This window comes from Colletes latitarsis, unplaced genomic scaffold, assembly GCF_051014445.1.
Source record: "Colletes latitarsis isolate SP2378_abdomen unplaced genomic scaffold, iyColLati1 scaffold0002, whole genome shotgun sequence".
NCBI classification, from domain to species: Eukaryota; Metazoa; Arthropoda; class Insecta; order Hymenoptera; family Colletidae; genus Colletes; species Colletes latitarsis.
In genome coordinates this window covers 45,445,446-45,470,943 of record NW_027488365.1, presented here as the reverse complement: position 1 = coordinate 45,470,943, position 25,498 = coordinate 45,445,446, and positions in this window count along the sequence as shown.

The following is a 25,498-nucleotide window of genomic DNA, read 5'->3' as shown; positions in this document are numbered from 1 at the left end:
ATTGACTGCCTCAGTGTGGTACAACTTTACTACGTGATTCAAACACGGAAAAAACCCTGGATCTGGCCAACAAGTTTGCGAAAAAGGCGAAAGTATAAGCCAGATGCGCGCAAATCCCAGACCTAACCCAGACCTAACCGGTGTTATCCTCTAAAATATTGATCGAAACCAGGTTTTATTGACTGCTTCAGTGTGTTACCACATTACTACGTGTTTCAAACACGGAAAATACCCAGGATCTGGCCAACAAGTATGCGAAGAAGGCAAAATCATGAGCCAGATGCGGGCATAACCCAGACCTAACCCAGACCTAACCTGTGTTATCCTCTGAAATATTGATCGAAACCAGGTTTAATTGACTGCTTCGGTGTGTTACCACATTACTACGTGATTCAAACACGAAAAAAACCCAGGATCTGGCCAACAAGTATGCGAAGAAGGCAAAATCATGAGCCAGATGCGTGCATAACCCAGACCTAACCCAGACCTAACCGGTGTTATCCTCTAAAATATTGATCGTAACCAGGTTTAATTGACTGCTTCAGTGTGTAACCACATTCCTACGTGATTCAAACACGAAAAAAACCCAGGATCTGGCCAACAAGTATGCGAAGAAGGCAAAATCATGAGCCAGATGCGGGCATAACCCAGTCCTAACCCAGACCTAACCGGTGTTATCCTCTAAAATATTGATCGAAACCAGGTTTTATTGACTGCTTCAGTGTGTTACCACATTACTACGTGATTCAAACACGGAAAAAACCCAGGATCTGGCCAACAAGTTTGTGAAAAAGGTGAAAGTATAAGCCAGATGCGCGCATATCCCAGACCTAACCCAGACCTAACCGGTGTTATCCTCTAAAATATTGATCGAAACCAAGTTTAATTGACAGCTTCAGTGTGTTACCACATTACTACGTGATTCAAACACGAAAAAAACCCAGGATCTGGCCAACAAGTATGCGAAGAAGGCAAAATCATGAGCCAGATGCGGGCATAACCCAGACCTAACCCAGACCTAACCGGTGTTATCCTCTAAAATATTGATCGAAACCAGGTTTAATTGACAGCTTCAGTGTGTTACCACATTACTACGTGATTCAAACACGAAAAAAACCCAGGATCTGGCCAACAAGTATGCGAAGAAGGCAAAATCATGAGCCAGATGCGGGCATAACCCAGACCTAACCCAGACCAAACCGGTGTTATCCTCTAAAATACTGTCCGAATCCAGGTTTAATTGACTGCCTCAGTGTGGTACAACTTTACTACGTGATTCAAACACGGAAAAAACCCAGGATCTGGCCAACAAGTTTGCGAAAAAGGCGAAAGTATAAGCCAGATGCGCGCAAATCCCAGACCTAACCCAGACCTAACCGGTGTTATCCTCTAAAATATTGATCGAAACCAGGTTTTATTGACTGCTTCAGTGTGTTACCACATTACTACGTGTTTCAAACACGGAAAATACCCAGGATCTGGCCAACAAGTATGCGAAGAAGGCAAAATCATGAGCCAGATGCGGGCATAACCCAGACCTAACACAGACCTAACCGGTGTTATCCTCTGAAATATTGATGGAAACCAGGTTTAATTGACTGCTTCGGTGTGTTACCACATTACTACGTGATTCAAACACGAAAAAAACCCAGGATCTGGCCAACAAGTATGCGAAGAAGGCAAAATCATGAGCCAGATGCGTGCATAACCCAGACCTAACCCAGACCTAACCGGTGTTATCCTCTAAAATATTGATCGAAACCAGGTTTAATTGACAGCTTCAGTGTGGTACCACATTACTGCGTTATTCAAACACGAAAAAAACCCAAGATCTGGCCAACAAGTATGCGAAGAAGGCAAAATCATGAGCCAGATGCGGGCATAACCCAGACCTAACCCAGACCTAACCGGTGTTATCCTCTAAAATATTGATCGAAACCAGGTTTAATTGACAGCTTCAGTGTGTTACCACATTACTACGTGATTCAAACACGAAAAAAACCCAGGATCTGGCCGACAAGTATGCGAAGAAGGCAAAATCATGAGCCAGATGCGGGCATATCCCGGACCTAACCCAGACCTAACCGGTGTTATCCTCTAAAATATTGATCGTAACCAGGTTTAATTGACCGCTTCAGTGTGTTACCACATTCCTACGTGATTCAAACACGAAAAAAACCCAGGATCTGGCTAACAAGTATGCGAAGAAGGCAAAATCATGAGCCAGATGCGGGCATAACCCAGACCTAACCCAGACCTAACCGGTGTTATCCTCTAAAATATTGATCGAAACCAGGTTTTATTGACTGCTTCAGTGTGTTACCACATTACTACGTGATTCAAACACGGAAAAAACCCAGGATCTGGCCAACAAGTTTGTGAAAAAGGTGAAAGTATAAGCCAGATGCGCGCATATCCCAGACCTAACCCAGACCTAACCGGTGTTATCCTCTAAAATATTGATCGAAACCAGGTTTAATTGACAGCTTCAGTGTGTTACCACATTACTACGTGATTCAAACACGAAAAAAACCCAGGATCTGGCCAACAAGTATGCGAAGAAGGCAAAATCATGAGCCAGATGCGGGCATAACCCAGACCTAACCCAGACCTAACCGGTGTTATCCTCTAAAATATTGATCGAAACCAGGTTTAATTGACAGCTTCAGTTTGTTACCACATTACTACGTGATTCAAACACGAAAAAAACCCAGGATCTGGCCAACAAGTATGCGAAGAAGGCAAAATCATGAGCCAGATGCGGGCATAACCCAGACCTAACCCAGACCTAACCGGTGTTATCCTCTAAAATACTGTCCGAATCCAGGTTTAATTGACTGCCTCAGTGTGGTACAACTTTACTACGTGATTCAAACACGGAAAAAACCCAGGATCTGACCAACAAGTTTGCGAAAAAGGCGAAAGTATAAGCCAGATGCGCGCAAATCCCAGACCTAACCCAGACCTAACCGGTGTTATCCTCTAAAATATTGATCGAAACCAGCTTTATTGACTGCTTCAGTGTGTTACCACATTACTACGTGTTTCAAACACGGAAAATACCCAGGATCTGGCCAACAAGTATGCGAAGAAGGCAAAATCACGAGCCAGATGCGGGCATAACCCAGACCTAACCCAGACCTAACCGGTGTTATCCTCTGAAATATTGATCGAAACCAGGTTTAATTGACTGCTTCGGTGTGTTACCACATTACTACGTGATTCAAACACGAAAAAAACCCAGGATCTGGCCAACAAGTATGCGAAGAAGGCAAAATCATGAGCCAGATGCGTGCATAACCCAGACCTAACCCAGACCTAACCGTTGTTATCCTCTAAAATATTGATCGAAACCAGGTTTAATTGACAACTTCAGTGTGGTACCACATTACTGCGTTATTCAAACACGAAAAATACCCAGGATCTGGCCAACAAGTTTGCGAAAAAGGCGAAAGTATAAGCCAGATGCGCGCAAATCCCAGACCTCACCCAGACCTAACCGGTGTTATCCTCTAAAATATTGATCGAAACCAGGTTTTATTGACTGCTTCAGTGTGTTACCACATTACTACGTGATTCAAACACGGAAAAAACCCAGGATCTGGCCAACAAGTTTGCGAAGAAGGCAAAATCATGAGCCAGATGCGGGCATAACCCAGACCTAACCCAGACCTAACCGGTGTTATCCTCTGAAATATTGATCGAAACCAGGTTTAATTGACTGCTTCGGTGTGTTACCACATTACTACGTGATTCAAACACGAAAAAAACCCAGGATCTGGCCAACAAGTATGCGAAGAAGGCAAAATCATGAGCCAGATGCGTGCATAACCCAGACCTAACCCAGACCTAACCGGTGTTATCCTCTAAAATATTGATCGAAACCAGGTTTAATTGACAGCTTCAGTGTGTTACCACATTACTACGTGATTCAAACACGAAAAAAACCCAGGATCTGGCCAACAAGTATGCGAAGAAGGCAAAATCATGAGCCAGATGCGGGCATAACCCAGACCTAACCCAGACCTAACCGGTGTTATCCTCTAAAATATTGATCGAAACCAGGTTTTATTGACTGCTTCAGTGTGTTACCACATTATTACGTGATACAAACACGGAAAAAACCCAGGATCTGGCCAACAAGTTTGTGAAAAAGGTGAAAGTATAAGCCAGATGCGCGCATATCCCAGACCTAACCCAGACCTAACCGGTGTTATCCTCTAAAATATTGATCGAAACCAGGTTTAATTGACAGCTTCAGTGTGTTACCACATTACTACGTGATTCAAACACGAAAAAAACCCAGGATCTGGCCAACAAGTATGCGAAGAAGGCAAAATCATGAGCCAGATGCGGGCATAACCCAGACCTAACCCAGACGTAACCGGTGTTATCCTCTAAAATATTGATCGAAACCAGGTTTAATTGACAGCTTCAGTGTGTTACCACATTACTACGTGATTCAAACACGAAAAAAACCCAGGATCTGGCCAACAAGTATGCGAAGAATGCAAAATCATGAGCCAGATGCGGGCATAACCCAGACCTAACCCAGACCTAACCGGTGTTATCCTCTAAAATACTGTCCGAATCCAGGTTTAATTGACTGCCTCAGTGTGGTACAACTTTACTACGTGTTTCAAACACGGAAAAAACCCAGGATCTGGCCAACAAGTTTGCGAAAAAGGCGAAAGTATAAGCCAGATGCGCGCAAATCCCAGACCTAACCCAGACCTAACCGGTGTTATCCGCTAAAATATTGATCGAAACCAGGTTTTATTGACTGCTTCAGTGTGTTACCACATTACTACGTGTTTCAAACACGGAAAATACCCAGGATCTGGCCAACAAGTATGCGAAGAAGGCAAAATCATGAGCCAGATGCGGGCATAACCCAGACCTAACCCAGACCTAACCGGTGTCATCCTCTAAAATATTGATCGAAACCAGGTTTAATTGACAGCTTCAGTGTGTTACCACATTACTACGTGATTCAAACACGAAAAAAACCCAGGATCTGGCCAACAAGTATGCGAAGAAGGCAAAATCATGAGCCAGATGCGGGCATAACCCAGACCTAACCCAGACCTAACCGGTGTTATCCTCTTAAATATTGATCGAAACCAGGTTTAATTGACTGCTTCAGTGTGTTACCACATTACTAAGGGTTTCAAACACGGAAAATACCCAGGATCTGGCCAACAAGTTTGCGAAAAAGGCGAAAGTATAAGCCAGATGCGCGCAAATCCCAGACCTAACCCAGACCTAACCGGTGTTATCCTCTAAAATATTGATCGAAACCAGGTTTTATTGACTGCTTCAGTGTGTTACCACATTACTACGTGATCAAACACGGAAAAAACCCAGGATCTGGCCAACAAGTTTGCGAAAAAGGTGAAAGTATAAGCCAGATGCGGGCATATCCCGGACCTAACCCAGACCTAACCGGTGTTATCCTCTAAAATATTGATCGAAACCAGGTTTAATTCACAGCTTCAGTGTGTTACCACATTACTACGTGATTCAAACACGAAAAAAACCCAGGATCTGGCCAACAAGTATGCGAAGAAGGCAAAATCATGAGCCAGATGCGGGCATAACCCAGACCTAACCCAGACCTAACCAGTGTTATCCTCTAAAATATTGATCGAAACCAGGTTTAATTGACAGCTTCAGTGTGTTACCACATTACTACGTGATTCAAACACGGAAGAAACCCAGGATCTGGCCAACAAGTTTGCGAAAAAGGCGAAAGTATAAGCCAGATGCGGGCATAACCCAGACCTAACCCCGACCTAACCGGTGTTATCCTCTAAAATATTGATCGAAACCAGGTTTAATTGACAGCTTCAGTGTGTTACCACATTACTACGTGATTCAAACACGAAAAAAACCCAGGATCTGACCAACAAGTATGCGGAGAAGGCAAAATCATGAGCCAGATGCGGGCATATCCCGGACCTAACCCAGAGCTAACCGGTGTTATCCTCTGAAATATTGATCGAAACCTGGTTTAATTGACTGCTTCAGTGTGTTACCACATTACTACGTGATTCAAACACGAAAGAAACCCACGTTCTGGCCAACAAGTATGCGAAGAAGGCAAAATCATGAGCCAGATGCGAGCATATCCCGGACCTAACCCAGAGCTAACCGGTGTTATCCTCTGAAATATTGATCGAAACCAGGTTTAATTGACTGCTTCGGTGTGTTACCACATTACTACGTGATTCAAACACGAAAAAAACCCAGGATCTGGCTAACAAGTATGCGAAGAAGGCAAAATCATGAGCCAGATGCGGGCATAACCCAGACCTAACCCGGACCTAACCGGTGTTATCCTCTAAAATATTGATCGAAACCAGGTTTTATTGACTGCTTCAGTGTATTCCCACATTACTACGTGATTCAAACACGAAAAAACCCAGGATCTGGCCAACAAGTATGCGAAGAAGGCGAAAGAATAAGCCAGATGCGCGCATTTCCCAGACCAAACCCAGACCTAACCGATGTTATCCTCTGAAATATTGATCGAAACCAGGTTTAATTGACTGCTTCAGTGTGTTACCACATTACTACGTGATTCAAACACGGAAAAAACCCAGGATCTGGCCAACAAGTATGCGATGAAGGCAAAATCATGAGCCAGATGCGGGCATAACCCAGACCTAACCCAGACCTAACCGGTGTTATCCTCTAAAATATTGATCGAAACCAGGTTTAAATGACTGCTTCAGTGTGTTACCACATTACTACGTGATTCAAACACGAAAAAAACCCAGGATCTGGCCAACAAGTATGCGATGAAGGCAAAATCATGAGCCAGATGCGGGCATAACCCCGACCTAACCGGTGTTATTCTCTGAAATATTGCTCGAAACCAGGTTTAATTGACTGCTTGAGTGTGTTACCACATTACTACGTGATTCAAACACGAAAAAAACCCAGGATCTGGCCAACAAGTATGCGAAGAAGGCAAAATCATGAGCCAGATGCGGGGATATCCCGGACCTATCCCAGACCTAACCGGTGTTATCCTCTAAAATATTGATCGAAACCAGGTTTAATTGACTGCTTCAGTGTGTTACCACATTACTACGTGATTCAAACACGAAAAAAACCCAGGATCTGGCCAACAAGTATGCGAAGAAGGCAAAATCATGAGCCAGATGCGGGCATATCCCGGACCTAACCCAGACCTAACCGGTGTTATCCTCTAAAATATTGATCGAAACCAGGTTTAATTTACTGCTTCAGTGTGTTACCACATTCCTACGCGATTCAAACACGAAAAAAACCCAGGATCTGGCCAACAAGTATGCGAAGAAGGCAAAATCATGAGCCAGATGCGGGCATAACCTAGACCTAACCCAGACCTAACCGGTGTTATCCTCTAAAATATTGATCGAAACCAGGTGTTATTGACTGCTTCAGTGTGTAACCACATTACTACGTGTTTCAAACACGGAAAATACCCAGGATCTGGCCAACAAGTATGCGAAGAAGGCAAAATCATGAGCCAGATGCGGGCATATCCCGGACCTAACCCAGACCTAACCGGTGTTATCCTCTAAAATATTGATCGAAACCAGGTTTAATTGACTGCTTCAGTGTGTTACCACATTCCTACGTGATTCAAACACGAAAAAAACCCAGGATCAGGCCAACAAGTTTGCGAAAAAGGCGAAAGTATAAGCCAGATGCGCGCATTTCCCAGACCTAACCCAGACCTAACCGGCGTTATCCTCTAAAATATTGATCGAAACCAGGTTTAATTGACTGCTTCAGTGTGGTACCACATTACTGCGTTATTCAAACACGAAAAATACCCAGGATCTGGCCAACAAGTTTGCGAAAAAGGCGAAAGTATAAGCCAGATGCGCGCAAATCCCAGACCTAATCCAGACCTAACCGGTGTTATCATCTAAAATATTGATCGAAACCAGGTCTTATTGACTGCTTCAGTGTGTTACCACATTACTACGTGATTCAAACACGGAAAAAACCCAGGATCTGGCTAACAAGTATGCGAAGAAGGCAAAATCATGAGCCAGATGCGGGCATAACCCAGACCTAACCCGGACCTAACCGGTGTTATCCTCTAAAATATTGATCGAAACCAGGTTTTATTGACTGCTTCAGTGTATTCCCACATTACTACGTGATTCAAACACGAAAAAACCCAGGATCTGGCCAACAAGTATGCGAAGAAGGCGAAAGAATAAGCCAGATGCGCGCATTTCCCAGACCAAACCCAGACCTAACCGATGTTATCCTCTGAAATATTGATCGAAACCAGGTTTAATTGACTGCTTCAGTGTGTTACCACATTACTACGTGATTCAAACACGAAAAAAACCCAGGATCTGGCCAACAAGTTTGCGAAAAAGGTGAAAGTATAAGCCAGATGCGGGCATATCCCGGACCTAACCCAGACCTAACCGGTGTTATCCTCTAAAATATTGATCGAAACCAGGTTTAATTCACAGCTTCAGTGTGTTACCACATTACTACGTGATTCAAACACGAAAAAAACCCAGGATCTGGCCAACAAGTATGCGAAGAAGGCAAAATCATGAGCCAGATGCGGGCATAACCCAGACCTAACCCAGACCTAACCAGTGTTATCCTCTAAAATATTGATCGAAACCAGGTTTAATTGACAGCTTCAGTGTGTTACCACATTACTACGTGATTCAAACACGGAAGAAACCCAGGATCTGGCCAACAAGTTTGCGAAAAAGGCGAAAGTATAAGCCAGATGCGGGCATAACCCAGACCTAACCCCGACCTAACCGGTGTTATCCTCTAAAATATTGATCGAAACCAGGTTTAATTGACAGCTTCAGTGTGTTACCACATTACTACGTGATTCAAACACGAAAAAAACCCAGGATCTGACCAACAAGTATGCGGAGAAGGCAAAATCATGAGCCAGATGCGGGCATATCCCGGACCTAACCCAGAGCTAACCGGTGTTATCCTCTGAAATATTGATCGAAACCTGGTTTAATTGACTGCTTCAGTGTGTTACCACATTACTACGTGATTCAAACACGAAAGAAACCCACGTTCTGGCCAACAAGTATGCGAAGAAGGCAAAATCATGAGCCAGATGCGAGCATATCCCGGACCTAACCCAGAGCTAACCGGTGTTATCCTCTGAAATATTGATCGAAACCAGGTTTAATTGACTGCTTCGGTGTGTTACCACATTACTACGTGATTCAAACACGAAAAAAACCCAGGATCTGGCTAACAAGTATGCGAAGAAGGCAAAATCATGAGCCAGATGCGGGCATAACCCAGACCTAACCCGGACCTAACCGGTGTTATCCTCTAAAATATTGATCGAAACCAGGTTTTATTGACTGCTTCAGTGTATTCCCACATTACTACGTGATTCAAACACGAAAAAACCCAGGATCTGGCCAACAAGTATGCGAAGAAGGCGAAAGAATAAGCCAGATGCGCGCATTTCCCAGACCAAACCCAGACCTAACCGATGTTATCCTCTGAAATATTGATCGAAACCAGGTTTAATTGACTGCTTCAGTGTGTTACCACATTACTACGTGATTCAAACACGGAAAAAACCCAGGATCTGGCCAACAAGTATGCGATGAAGGCAAAATCATGAGCCAGATGCGGGCATAACCCAGACCTAACCCAGACCTAACCGGTGTTATCCTCTAAAATATTGATCGAAACCAGGTTTAAATGACTGCTTCAGTGTGTTACCACATTACTACGTGATTCAAACACGAAAAAAACCCAGGATCTGGCCAACAAGTATGCGATGAAGGCAAAATCATGAGCCAGATGCGGGCATAACCCCGACCTAACCGGTGTTATTCTCTGAAATATTGCTCGAAACCAGGTTTAATTGACTGCTTGAGTGTGTTACCACATTACTACGTGATTCAAACACGAAAAAAACCCAGGATCTGGCCAACAAGTATGCGAAGAAGGCAAAATCATGAGCCAGATGCGGGGATATCCCGGACCTATCCCAGACCTAACCGGTGTTATCCTCTAAAATATTGATCGAAACCAGGTTTAATTGACTGCTTCAGTGTGTTACCACATTACTACGTGATTCAAACACGAAAAAAACCCAGGATCTGGCCAACAAGTATGCGAAGAAGGCAAAATCATGAGCCAGATGCGGGCATATCCCGGACCTAACCCAGACCTAACCGGTGTTATCCTCTAAAATATTGATCGAAACCAGGTTTAATTTACTGCTTCAGTGTGTTACCACATTCCTACGTGATTCAAACACGAAAAAAACCCAGGATCAGGCCAACAAGTTTGCGAAAAAGGCGAAAGTATAAGCCAGATGCGCGCATTTCCCAGACCTAACCCAGACCTAACCGGCGTTATCCTCTAAAATATTGATCGAAACCAGGTTTAATTGACTGCTTCAGTGTGGTACCACATTACTGCGTTATTCAAACACGAAAAATACCCAGGATCTGGCCAACAAGTTTGCGAAAAAGGCGAAAGTATAAGCCAGATGCGCGCAAATCCCAGACCTAATCCAGACCTAACCGGTGTTATCATCTAAAATATTGATCGAAACCAGGTCTTATTGACTGCTTCAGTGTGTTACCACATTACTACGTGATTCAAACACGGAAAAAACCCAGGATCTGGCCAACATGTTTGCGAAAAAGGTGAAAGTATAAGCCAGATGCGCGCATATCCCAGACCTTACCCAGACCAAACCGGTGTTATCCACTAAAATATTGATCGAAACCAGGTTTAATTGACAGCTTCAGTGTGTTACCACATTACTACGTGATTCAAACACGAAAAAACCCCAGGATCTGGCCACCAAGTATGCGAAGAAGGCAAAATCATGAGCCAGATGCGGGCATAACCCAGACCTAACCCAGACCTAACCGGTGTTATCCTCTGAAATATTGATCGAAACCAGGTTTAATTGACTGCTTCGGTGTGTTACCACATTACTACGTGATTCAAACACGAAAAAAACCCAGGATCTGGCCAACAAGTATGCGAAGAAGGCAAAATCATGAGCCAGATGCGTGCATAACCCAGACCTAACCCAGACCTAACCGGTGTTATCCTCTAAAATATTGATCGAAACCTGGTTTAATTGACAGCTTCAGTGTGTTACCACATTTCTACGTGATTCAAACACGAAAAAAACTCAGGATCTGGCCAACAAGTATGCGAAGAAGGCAAAATCATGAGCCAGATGCGGGCATAACCCAGACCTAACCCAGACCTAACCGGTGTTATCCTCTAAAATATTGATCGAAACCAGGTTTTATTGACTGCTTCAGTGTGTTACCACAGTACTACGTGATTCAAACACGGAAAAAACCCAGGATCTGGCCAACAAGTTTGTGAAAAAGGTGAAAGTATAAGCCAGATGCGCGCATATCCCAGACCTAACCCAGACCTAACCGGTGTTATCATCTAAAATATTGATCGAAACCAGGTTTAATTGACAGCTTCAGTGTGTTACCACATTACTACGTGATTCAAACACGAAAAAAACCCAGGATCTGGCCAACAAGTATGCGAAGAAGGCAAAATCATGAGCCAGATGCGGGCATAACCCAGACCTAACCCAGACCTAACCGGTGTTATCCTCTAAAATATTGATCGAAACCTGGTTTAATTGACAGCTTCAGTGTGTTACCACGTTACGGCGTTATTCAAACACGAAAAATACCCAGGATCTGGCCAACAAGTTTGCGAAAAAGGCGAAAGTATAAGCCAGATGCGCGCAAATCCCAGACCTCACCCAGACCTAATCGGTGTTATCCTCCAAAATATTGATCGAAACCAGGTTTTATTGACTGCTTCAGTGTGTTACCACATTACTACGTGATTCAAACACGGAAAAAACCCAGGATCTGGCCAACAAGTTTGCGAAAAATGTGAAAGTATAAGCCAGATGCGCGCATATCCCAGACCTTACCCAGACCAAACCGGTGTTATCCTCTAAAATATTGATCGAAACCAGGTTTAATTGACAGCTTCAGTGTGTTACCACATTACTACGTGATTCAAACACGAAAAAAACCCAGGATCTGGCCACCAAGTATGCGAAGAAGGCAAAATCATGAGCCAGATGCGGGCATAACCCAGACCTAACCCAGACCTAACCGGTGTCATCCTCTGAAATATTGATCGAAACCAGGTTTAATTGACTGCTTCGGTGTGTTACCACATTACTACGTGATTCAAACACGAAAAAAACCCAGGATCTGGCCAACAAGTATGCGAAGAAGGCAAAATCATGAGCCAGATGCGGGCATAACCCAGACCTAACCCAGACCTAACCGGTGTTATCCTCTAAAATATTGATCGAAACCAGGTTTAATTGACAGCTTCAGTGTGTTACCACATTACTACGTGATTCAAACACGAAAAAAACCCAGGATCTGGCCAACAAGTTTGCGAAAAATGCGAAAGTATAAGCCAGATGCGCGCAAATCCCAGACCTAACCCAGACCTAACCGGTGTTATCCTCTAAAATATTGATCGAAACCAGGTTTTATTGACTGCTTCAGTGTGTTACCACATTACTACGTGTTTCAAACACGGAAAATACCCAGGATCTGGCCAACAAGTAAGCGAAGAAGGCAAAATCATGAGCCAGATGCGGGCATAACCCAGACCTAACCCAGACCTAACCGGTGTCATCCTCTAAAATATTGATCGAAACCAGGTTTAATTGACAGCTTCAGTGTGTTACCACATTACTACGTGATTCAAACACGAAAAAAACCCAGGATCTGGCCAACAAGTATGCGAAGAAGGCAAAATCATGAGCCAGATGCGGGCATAACCTAGATCTAACCCAGACCTAACCGGTGTTATCCTCTTAAATATTGATCGAAACCAGGTTTAATTGACTGCTTCCGTGTGTTACCACATTACTAAGGGATTCAAACACGGAAAATACCCAGGATCTGGCCAACAAGTTTGCGAAAAAGGCGAAAGTATAAGCCAGATGCGCGCAAATCCCAGACCTAACCCAGACCTAACCGGTGTTATCCTCTAAAATATTGATCGAAACCAGGTTTTATTGACTGCTTCAGTGTGTTACCACATTACTACGTGAACAAACACGGAAAAAACCCAGGATCTGGCCAACAAGTTTGCGAAAAAGGTGAAAGTATAAGCCAGATGCGCGCATATCCCAGACCTAACCCAGACCTAACCGGTGTTATCCTCTAAAATATTGATCGAAACCAGGTTTAATTGACTGCTTCAGTGTATTACCACATTACTACGTGATTCAAACACGAAAAAAACCCAGGATCTGGCCAACAAGTATGCGAAGAAGGCAAAATCATGAGCCAGATGCGGGCATATCCCGGACCTAACCCAGACCTAACCGGTGTTATCCTCTAAAATATTGATCGAAACCAGGTTTAATTCACAGCTTCAGTGTGTTACCACATTACTACGTGATTCAAACACGAAAAAAACCCTGGATCTGGCCAACAAGTTTGCGAAAAAGGCGAAAGCATAAGCCAGATGCGTGCATATCCCACCCCTAACCCAGACCTAACCGGTGTTATCCTCTAAAATATTGATCGAAACCAGGTTTAATTGACTGCTTCAGTGTATTACCACATTACTACGTGATTCAAACACGAAAAAAACCCAGGATCTGGCCAACAAGTATGCGAAGAAGGCAAGATCATGAGCCAGATGCGGGCATAACCCAGACCTAACCCAGACCTAACCGGTGTTATCCTCTAAAATACTGTCCGAATCCAGGTTTAATTGACTGCTTCAGTGTGTTACCACATTACTACGTGTTTCAAACACGGAAAATACCGAGGATCTGGCCAACAAGTATGCGAAGAAGGCAAAATCATGAGCCAGATGCGGGCATAACCCAGACCTAACCCAGACCTAACCGGTGTCATCCTCTAAAATATTGATCGAAACCAGGTTTAATTGACAGCTTCAGTGTGTTACCACATTACTACGTGATTCAAACACGAAAAAAATCCAGGATCTGGCCAACAAGTATGCGAAGAGAGCAAAATCATGAGCCAGATGCGGGCATAACCCAGACCTAACCCAGACCTAACCGGTGTTATCCTCTGAAATATTGATCGAAACCAGGTTTAATTGACTGCTTCAGTGTGTTACCACATTACTACGTGATTCAAACACGGAAAATACCCAGGATCTGGCCAACAAGTATGCGAAGAAGGCAAAAGCATGATCCAGATGCGGGCATAACCCAGACCTAACCCAGACCTAACCGGTGTCATCCTCTAAAATATTGATCGAAACCAGGTTTAATTGACAGCTTCAGTGTGTTACCACATTACTACGTGATTCAAACACGGAAAATACCCTGGATCTGGCCAACAAGTTTGCGAAAAAGGCGAAAGTATAAGCCAGATGCGCGCATATCCCAGACCTAACCCAGACCTAACCGGTGTTATCCTCTAAAATATTGATCGAAACCAGGTTTAATTGACTGCTTCAGTGTATTACCACATTACTACGTGATTAAAACACGAAAAAAACCCAGGATCTGGCCAACAAGTATGCGAAGAAGGCAAAATCATGAGCCAGATGCGGGCATATCCCGGACCTAACCCAGACCTAACCGGTGTTATCCTCTAAAATATTGATCGAAACCAGGTTTAATTGACAGCTTCAGTGTGTTACCACATTACTACGTGATTCAAACACGAAAAAAACCCAGGATCTGGCCAACAAGTATGGGAAGAAGGCGAAAGTATAAGCCAGATGCGCGCAAATCCCAGACCTAACCCAGACCTAACCGGTGTTATCCTCTAAAATATTGATCGAAACCAGGTTTAATTGACTGCTTCAGTGTATTACCACATTACTACGTGATTCAATCACGAAAAAAACCCAGGATCTGGCCAACAAGTATGCGAAGAAGGCAAAATCATGAGCCAGATGCGGGCATAACCCAGACCTATCCCAGACCTAACCGGAGTTATCCTCTAAAATACTGTCCGAATCCAGGTTTAATTGACTGCCTCAGTGTGGTACAACATTACTACGTGATTCAAACACGGAAAAAACCCAGGATCTGGCCAACAAGTTTGCGAAAAAGGCGAAAGCATAAGCCAGATGCGTGCATATCCCAGACCTAACCCAGACCTAACCGGTGTTATCCTCTAAAATATTGATCGAAACCAGGTTTTATTGACTGCTTCAGTGTGTTACCACATTACTACGTGATCAAACACGGAAAAAACCCAGGATCTGGCCAACAAGTATGCGAAGAAGGCAAAATCATGAGCCAGATGCGGGCATAACCCAGACCTAACCCAGACCTAACCGGTGTTATCCTCTAAAATATTGATCGAAACCAGGTTTAATTGACTGCTTCAGTGTGTTACCACATTACTACGTGTTTCAAACACGGAAAATACCCAGGATCTGGCCAACAAGGTTGCGAAAAAGGCGAAAGTATAAGCCAGATGCGGGCATAACCCAGACCTAACCCAGACCTAACCGGTGTTATCCTCTAAAATACTGTCCGAATCCAGGTTTAATTGACACCCTCAGTGTGGTACAACATTACTACGTGATTCAAACACGGAAAAAACCCAGGATCTGGCCAACAAGTTTGCGAAAAAGGCGAAAGCATAAGCCAGATGCGCGCATATCCCAGACCTAACCCAGACCTAACCGGAGTTATACTCTGAAATATTGATCGAAACCAGGTTTAATTGACTGCTTCAGTGTGTAACCACATTACTACGTGTTTCAAACACGGAAAATACCCAGGATCTGGCCAACAAGTTTGCGAAAAAGGCGAAATCATGAGCCAGATGCGGGCATAACCCAGACCTAACCCAGACCTAACCGGTATTATCCTCTAAAATATTCGTCGAAACCAGGTTTAATTGACTGCTTCAGTGTGTTACCACATAACTACGTGATTCAAACACGTAAAAAACCCAGGATCTGGCCAACAAGTATGCGAAGAAGGCAAAATCATGAGCCAGATGCGGGCATAACCCAGACCTAACCCAGACCTAACCGGTGTTATCCTCTAAAATACTGTCCGAATCCAGGTTTAATTGACTGCCTCAGTGTGGTACAACATTACTACGTGATTCAAACACGGAAAAAACCCAGGATCTGGCCAACAAGTTTGCGAAAAAGGCGAAAGCATAAGCCAGATGCGCGCATATCCCAGACCTAACCCAGACCTAACCGGTGTTATCCTCTAAAATACTGTCCGAATCCAGGTTTAATAGACTGCCTCAGTGTGTTACCACATTACTACGTGATTAAAACACGAAAAAAACCCAGGATCTGGCCAACAAGTATGCGAAGAAGGCAAAATCATGAGCCAGATGCGGGCATAACCCAGACCTAACCCAGACCTAACCGGTGTTATCCACTGAAATATTGATCGAAACCAGGTTTAATTGACTGCTTCAGTGTGTTACCACACTACTACGTGATTCAAACACGAAAAAAACCCAGGATCTGGCCAACAAGTATGCGAAGAAGGCAAAATCATGAGCCAGATGCGAGCATATCCCGGACCTAACCCAGAGCTAACCGGTGTTATCCTCTGAAATATTGATCGAAACCAGGTTTAATTGACTGCTTCGGTGTGTTACCACATTACTACGTGATTCAAACACGAAAAAAACCCAGGATCTGGATAACAAGTATGCGAAGAAGGCAAAATCATGAGCCAGATGCGGGCATAACCCAGACCTAACCCGGACCTAACCGGTGTTATCCTCTAAAATATTGATCGAAACCAGGTTTTATTGACTGCTTCAGTGTATTACCACATTACTACGTGATTCAAACACGAAAAAACCCAGGATCTGGCCAACAAGTATGCGAAGAAGGCGAAAGAATAAGCCAGATGCGCGCATTTCCCAGACCAAACCCAGACCTAACCGATGTTATCCTCTGAAATATTGATCGAAACCAGGTTTGATTGACTGCTTCAGTGTGTTACCACATTACTACGTGATTCAAACACGGAAAAAACCCAGGATCTGGCCAACAAGTATGCGATGAAGGCAAAATCATGAGCCAGATGCGGGCATAACCCAGACCTAACCCAGACCTAACCGGTGTTATCCTCTAAAATATTGATCGAAACCAGGTTTAAATGACTGCTTCAGTGTGTTACCACATTACTACGTGATTCAAACACGAAAAAAACCCAGGATCTGGCCAACAAGTATGCGAAGAAGGCAAAATCATGAGCCAGATGCGGGCATATCCCGGACCTAACCCAGACCTAACCGGTGTTATCCTCTAAAATATTGATCGAAACCAGGTTTAATTGACAGCTTCAGTGTGTTACCACATTACTACGTGATTCAAACACGAAAAAAACCCAGGATCTGGCCAACAAGTATGCGAAGAAGGCGAAAGTATAAGCCAGATGCGCGCAAATCCCAGACCTAACCCAGACCTAACCGGTGTTATCCTCTAAAATATTGATCGAAACCAGGTTTAATTGACTGCTTCAGTGTATTACCACATTACTACGTGATTCAATCACGAAAAAAACCCAGGATCTGGCCAACAAGTATGCGAAGAAGGCAAAATCATGAGCCAGATGCGGGCATAACCCAGACCTATCCCAGACCTAACCGGAGTTATCCTCTAAAATACTGTCCGAATCCAGGTTTAATTGACAGCTTCAGTGTGTTACCACATTACTACGTGATTCAATCACGAAAAAAACCCAGGATCTGGCCAACAAGTATGCGAAGAAGGCAAAATCATGAGCCAGATGCGGGCATAACCCAGACCTAACCCAGACCTAACCGGTGTTATCCTCTAAAATATTGATCGAAACCAGGTTTAATTGACTGCTTCAGTGTGTTACCACATTACTACGTGTTTCAAACACGGAAAATACCCAGGATCTGGCCAACAAGTTTGCGAAAAAGGCGAGAGTATAAGCCAGATGCGCGCAAATCCCAGACCTAACCCAGACATAACCGGTGTTATCCTCTAAAATATAGATCGAAACCAGGTATTATTGACTGCTTCAGTGTGTTACCACATTACTACGTGTTTCAAACACGGAAAATACCCAGGATCTGGCCAACAAGGTTGCGAAAAAGGCGAAAGTATAAGCCAGATGCGGGCATAACCCAGACCTAACCCAGACCTAACCGGTGTTATCCTCTAAAATACTGTCCGAATCCAGGTTTAATTGACTGCCTCAGTGTGGTACAACATTACTACGTGATTCAAACACGGAAAAAACCCAGGATCTGGCCAACAAGTTTGCGAAAAAGGCAAAATCATGAGCCAGATGCGGGCATAACCCAGACCTAACCCAGACCTAACCGGTGTTATCCTCTAAAATATTGATCGAAACCAGGTTTAATTGACAGCTTCAGTGTGTTACCACATTACTACGTGATTCAAACACGAAAAAAACCCAGGATCTGGCCAACAAGTTTGCGAAAAAGGCGAAAGCATAAGCCAGATGCGTGCATATCCCACCCTTATCCCAGACCTAACCGGTGTTATCCTCTAAAATATTGATCGAAACCAGGTTTAATTGACTGCTTCAGTGTATTACCACATTACTACGTGATTCAAACACGAAAAAAACCCAGGATCTGGCCAACAAGTATGCGAAGAAGGCAAAATCATGAGCCAGATGCGGGCATAACCCAGACTTAACCCAGACCTAACCGGTGTTATCCACTGAAATATTGATCGAAACCAGGTTTAATTGACTGCTTCAGTGTGTTACCACACTACTACGTGATATAAACACAGAAAATACCCAGGATCTGGCCAACAAGTTTGCGAAAAAGGCGAAAGTATAAGCCAGATGCGTGCAAATCCCAGACCTATCCCAGACCTAACCGGTGTTATCCTCTAAAATATTGATCGAAACCAGGTTTAATTGACAGCTTCAGTGTGTTACCACATTACTACGTGATTCAAACGCGAAAAAAACCCAGGATCTGGCCAACAAGTATGCGAAGAAGGCAAAATCATGAGCCAGATGCGGGCATAACCCAGACCTAACCCAGACCTAACCGGTGTTATCCTCTAAAATATTGATCGAAACCAGGTTTAATTGACAGCTTCAGTGTGTTACCACATTACTACGTGATTCAAACACGAAAAAAACCCAGGATCTGGCCAACAAGTTTGCGAAAAAGGCGAAAGCATAAGCCAGATGCGTGCATATCCCACCCTTATCCCAGACCTAACCGGTGTTATCCTCTAAAATATTGATCGAAACCAGGTTTAATTGACTGCTTCAGTGTATTACCACATTACTACGTGATTCAAACACGAAAAAAACCCAGGATCTGGCCAACAAGTATGCGAAGAAGTCAAATCATGAGCCAGATGCGGGCATAACCCAGACCTAACCCAGACCTAACCGGTGTTATCCTCTAAAATACTGTCCGAATCCAGGTTTAATTGACTGCCTCAGTGTGGTACAACATTACTACGTGATTCAAACACGGAAAAAACCCAGGATCTGACCAACAAGTTTGCGAAAAAGGCGAAAGTATAAGCCAGATGCGCGCAAATCCCAGACCTAACCCAGACCTAACCGGTGTTATCCTCTAAAATATTGATCGAAACCAGGTTTTATTGACTGCTTCAGTGTGTTACCACATTACTACGTGTTTCAAACACGGAAAATACCGAGGATCTGGCCAACAAGTATGCGAAGAAGGCAAAATCATGAGCCAGATGCGGGCATAACCCAGACCTAACCCAGACCTAACCAGTGTCATCCTCTAAAATATTGATCGAAACCAGGTTTAATTGACAGCTTCAGTGTGTTACCACATTACTACGTGATTCAAACACGAAAAAGATCCAGGATCTGGCCAACAAGTATGCGAAGAAAGCAAAATCATGAGCCAGATGCGGGCATAACCCAGACCTAACCCAGACCTAACCGGTGTTATCCTCTGAAATATTGATCGAAACCAGGTTTAATTGACTGCTTCAGTGTGTTACCACATTACTACGTGATTCAAACACGGAAAATACCCAGGATCTGGCCAACAAGTATGCGAAGAAGGCAAAAGCATGATCCAGATGCGGGCATAACCCAGACCTAACCCAGACCTAACCGGTGTCATCCTCTAAAATATTGATCGAAACCAGGTTTAATTGACAGCTTCAGTGTGTTACCACATTACTACGTGATTCAAACACGGAAAATACCCAGGATCTGGCCAACAAGTTTGCGAAAAAGGCGAAAGTATAAGCCAGATGCGCGCATATCCCAGACCTAACCCAGACCTAACCGGTGTTATCCTCTAAAATATTGATCGAAACCAGGTTTAATTGACTGCTTCAGTGTATTACCACATTACTACGTGATTCAAACACGAAAAAAACCCAGGATCTGGCCAACAAGTATGCGAAGAAGGCAAAATCATGAGCCAGATGCGGGCATATCCCGGACCTAACCCAGACCTAACCGGTGTTATCCTCTAAAATATTGATCGAAACCAGGTTTAATTGACAGCTTCAGTGTGTTACCACATTACTACGTGATTCAAACACGAAAAAAACCCAGGATCTGGCCAACAAGTATGGGAAGAAGGCGAAAGTATAAGCCAGATGCGAGCAACTCCCAGACCTAACCCAGACCTAACCGGTGTTACCCTCTGAAATACAGATCGAAACCAGGTTTAATTGACTGCTTCGGTGTGTTACCACATTACTGCGTGATTCAAACACGAAAAAAACCCAGGATCTGGCCAACAAGTATGCGAAGAAGGCAAATCATGAGCCAGATGCGGGCATAACCCAGACCTATCCCAGACCTAACCGGAGTTATCCTCTAAAATACTGTCCGAATCCAGGTTTAATTGACTGCCTCAGTGTGGTACAACATTACTACGTGATTCAAACACGGAAAAAACCCAGGATCTGGCCAACAAGTTTGCGAAAAAGGCGAAAGCATAAGCCAGATGCGTGCATATCCCAGACCTAACCCAGACCTAACCGGTGTTATCCTCCAAAATATTGATCGAAACCAGGTTTAATTGACTGCTTCAGTGTATTACCACATTACTACGTGATTCAATCACGAAAAAAACACAGGATCTGGCCAACAAGTATGCGAAGAAGGCAAAATCATGAGCCAGATGCGGGCATAACCCAGACCTATCCCAGACCTAACCGGAGTTATCCTCTAAAATACTGTCCGAATCCAGGTTTAATTGACTGCCTCAGTGTGGTACAACATTACTACGTGATTCAAACACGGAAAAAACCCAGGATCTGGCCAACAAGTTTGCGAAAAAGGCGAAAGCATAAGACAGGTTGCGTGCATATCCCAGACCTAACCCAGACCTAACCGGTGTTATCCTCTAAAATATTGATCGAAACCAGGTTTTATTGACTGCTTCAGTGTGTTACCACATTACTACGTGATCAAACACGGAAAAAACCCAGGATCTGGCCAACAAGTATGCGAAGAAGGCAAAATCATGAGCCAGATGCGGGCATAACCCAGACCTAACCCAGACCTAACCGGTGTTATCCTCTAAAATATTGATCGAAACCAGGTTTAATTGACTGCTTCAGTGTGTTACCACATTACTACGTGTTTCAAACACGGAAAATACCCAGGATCTGGCCAACAAGTTTGCGAAAAAGGCGAGAGTATAAGCCAGATGCGCGCAAATCCCAGACCTAACCCAGACCTAACCGGTGTTATCCTCTAAAATATAGATCGAAACCAGGTATTATTGACTGCTTCAGTGTGTTACCACATTACTACGTGTTTCAAACACGGAAAATACCCAGGATCTGGCCAACAAGTTTGCGAAAAAGGTGAAATCATGAGCCAGATGCGGGCATAACCCAGACCTAACCCAGACCTAACCGGTATTATCCTCTAAAATATTCGTCGAAACCAGGTTTAATTGACTGCTTCAGTGTGTTACCACATAACTACGTGATTCAAACACGTAAAAAACCCAGGATCTGGCCAACAAGTATGCGAAGAAGGCAAAATCATGAGCCAGATGCGGGCATAACCCAGACCTAACCCAGACCTAACCGGTGTTATCCTCTAAAATACTGTCCGAATCCAGGTTTAATTGACTGCCTCAGTGTGGTACAACATTACTACGTGATTCAAACACGGAAAAAACCCAGGATCTGGCCAACAAGTTTGCGAAAAAGGCGAAAGCATAAGCCAGATGCGCGCATATCCCAGACCTAACCCAGACCTAACCGGTGTTATCCTCTAAAATACTGTCCGAATCCAGGTTTAATAGACTGCCTCAGTGTGTTACCACATTACTACGTGATTAAAACACGAAAAAAACCCAGGATCTGGCCAACAAGTATGCGAAGAAGGCAAAATCATGAGCCAAATGCGGGCATAACCCAGACCTAACCCAGACCTAACCGGTGTTATCCACTGAAATATTGATCGAAACCAGGTTTAATTGACTGCTTCAGTGTGTTACCACACTACTACGTGATTCAAACACAGAAAATACCCAGGATCTGGCCGACAAGTTTGCGAAAAAGGCGAAAGTATAAGCCAGATGCGTGCAAATCCCAGACCTAACCCAGACCTAACCGGTGTTATCCTCTAAAATATTGATCGAAACCAGGTTTAATTGACTGCTTCGGTGTGTTACCACATTACTACGTGATTCAAACACGAAAAAAACCCAGGATCTGGCCAACAAGTATGCGATGAAGGCAAAATCATGAGCCAGATGCGGGCATAACCCAGACCTAACCCAGACCTAACCGGTGTTATCCTCTAAAATATTGATCGAAACCAGGTTTAAATGACTGCTTCAGTGTGTTACCACATTACTACGTGATTCAAACACGAAAAAAACCCAGGATCTGGCCAACAAGTATGCGAAGAAGGCAAAATCATGAGCCAGATGCGGGCATATCCCGGACCTAACCCAGACCTAACCGGTGTTATCCTCTAAAATATTGATCGAAACCAGGTTTAATTGACAGCTTCAGTGTGTTACCACATTACTACGTGATTCAAACACGAAAAAAACCCAGGATCTGGCCAACAAGTATGCGAAGAAGGCGAAAGTATAAGCCAGATGCGCGCAAATCCCAGACCTAACCCAGACCTAACCGGTGTTATCCTCTAAAATATTGATCGAAACCAGGTTTAATTGACTGCTTCAGTGTATTACCACATTACTACGTGATTCAATCACGAAAAAAACCCAGGATCTGGCCAACAAGTATGCGAAGAAGGCAAAATCATGAGCCAGATGCGGGCATAACCCAGACCTATCCCAGACCTAACCGGAGTTATCCTCTAAAATACTGTCCGAATCCAGGTTTAATTGACAGCTTCAGTGTGTTACCACATTACTACGTGATTCAATCACGAAAAAAACCCAGGATCTGGCCAACAAGTATGCGAAGAAGGCAAAATCATGAGCCAGATGCGGGCATAACCCAGACCTAACCCAGACCTAACCGGTGTTATCCTCTAAAATATTGATCGAAACCAGGTTTAATTGACTGCTTCAGTGTGTTACCACATTACTACGTGTTTCAAACACGGAAAATACCCAGGATCTGGCCAACAAGTTTGCGAAAAAGGCGAGAGTATAAGCCAGATGCGCGCAAATCCCAGACCTAACCCAGACATAACCGGTGTTATCCTCTAAAATATAGATCGAAACCAGGTATTATTGACTGCTTCAGTGTGTTACCACATTACTACGTGTTTCAAACACGGAAAATACCCAGGATCTGGCCAACAAGGTTGCGAAAAAGGCGAAAGTATAAGCCAGATGCGGGCATAACCCAGACCTAACCCAGACCTAACCGGTGTTATCCTCTAAAATACTGTCCGAATCCAGGTTTAATTGACTGCCTCAGTGTGGTACAACATTACTACGTGATTCAAACACGGAAAAAACCCAGGATCTGGCCAACAAGTTTGCGAAAAAGGCAAAATCATGAGCCAGATGCGGGCATAACCCAGACCTAACCCAGACCTAACCGGTGTTATCCTCTAAAATATTGATCGAAACCAGGTTTAATTGACAGCTTCAGTGTGTTACCACATTACTACGTGATTCAAACACGAAAAAAACCCAGGATCTGGCCAACAAGTTTGCGAAAAAGGCGAAAGCATAAGCCAGATGCGTGCATATCCCACCCTTATCCCAGACCTAACCGGTGTTATCCTCTAAAATATTGATCGAAACCAGGTTTAATTGACTGCTTCAGTGTATTACCACATTACTACGTGATTCAAACACGAAAAAAACCCAGGATCTGGCCAACAAGTATGCGAAGAAGGCAAAATCATGAGCCAGATGCGGGCATAACCCAGACTTAACCCAGACCTAACCGGTGTTATCCACTGAAATATTGATCGAAACCAGGTTTAATTGACTGCTTCAGTGTGTTACCACACTACTACGTGATATAAACACAGAAAATACCCAGGATCTGGCCAACAAGTTTGCGAAAAAGGCGAAAGTATAAGCCAGATGCGTGCAAATCCCAGACCTATCCCAGACCTAACCGGTGTTATCCTCTAAAATATTGATCGAAACCAGGTTTAATTGACAGCTTCAGTGTGTTACCACATTACTACGTGATTCAAACGCGAAAAAAACCCAGGATCTGGCCAACAAGTATGCGAAGAAGGCAAAATCATGAGCCAGATGCGGGCATAACCCAGACCTAACCCAGACCTAACCGGTGTTATCCTCTAAAATATTGATCGAAACCAGGTTTAATTGACAGCTTCAGTGTGTTACCACATTACTACGTGATTCAAACACGAAAAAAACCCAGGATCTGGCCAACAAGTTTGCGAAAAAGGCGAAAGCATAAGCCAGATGCGTGCATATCCCACCCTTATCCCAGACCTAACCGGTGTTATCCTCTAAAATATTGATCGAAACCAGGTTTAATTGACTGCTTCAGTGTATTACCACATTACTACGTGATTCAAACACGAAAAAAACCCAGGATCTGGCCAACAAGTATGCGAAGAAGTCAAATCATGAGCCAGATGCGGGCATAACCCAGACCTAACCCAGACCTAACCGGTGTTATCCTCTAAAATACTGTCCGAATCCAGGTTTAATTGACTGCCTCAGTGTGGTACAACATTACTACGTGATTCAAACACGGAAAAAACCCAGGATCTGACCAACAAGTTTGCGAAAAAGGCGAAAGTATAAGCCAGATGCGCGCAAATCCCAGACCTAACCCAGACCTAACCGGTGTTATCCTCTAAAATATTGATCGAAACCAGGTTTTATTGACTGCTTCAGTGTGTTACCACATTACTACGTGTTTCAAACACGGAAAATACCGAGGATCTGGCCAACAAGTATGCGAAGAAGGCAAAATCATGAGCCAGATGCGGGCATAACCCAGACCTAACCCAGACCTAACCAGTGTCATCCTCTAAAATATTGATCGAAACCAGGTTTAATTGACAGCTTCAGTGTGTTACCACATTACTACGTGATTCAAA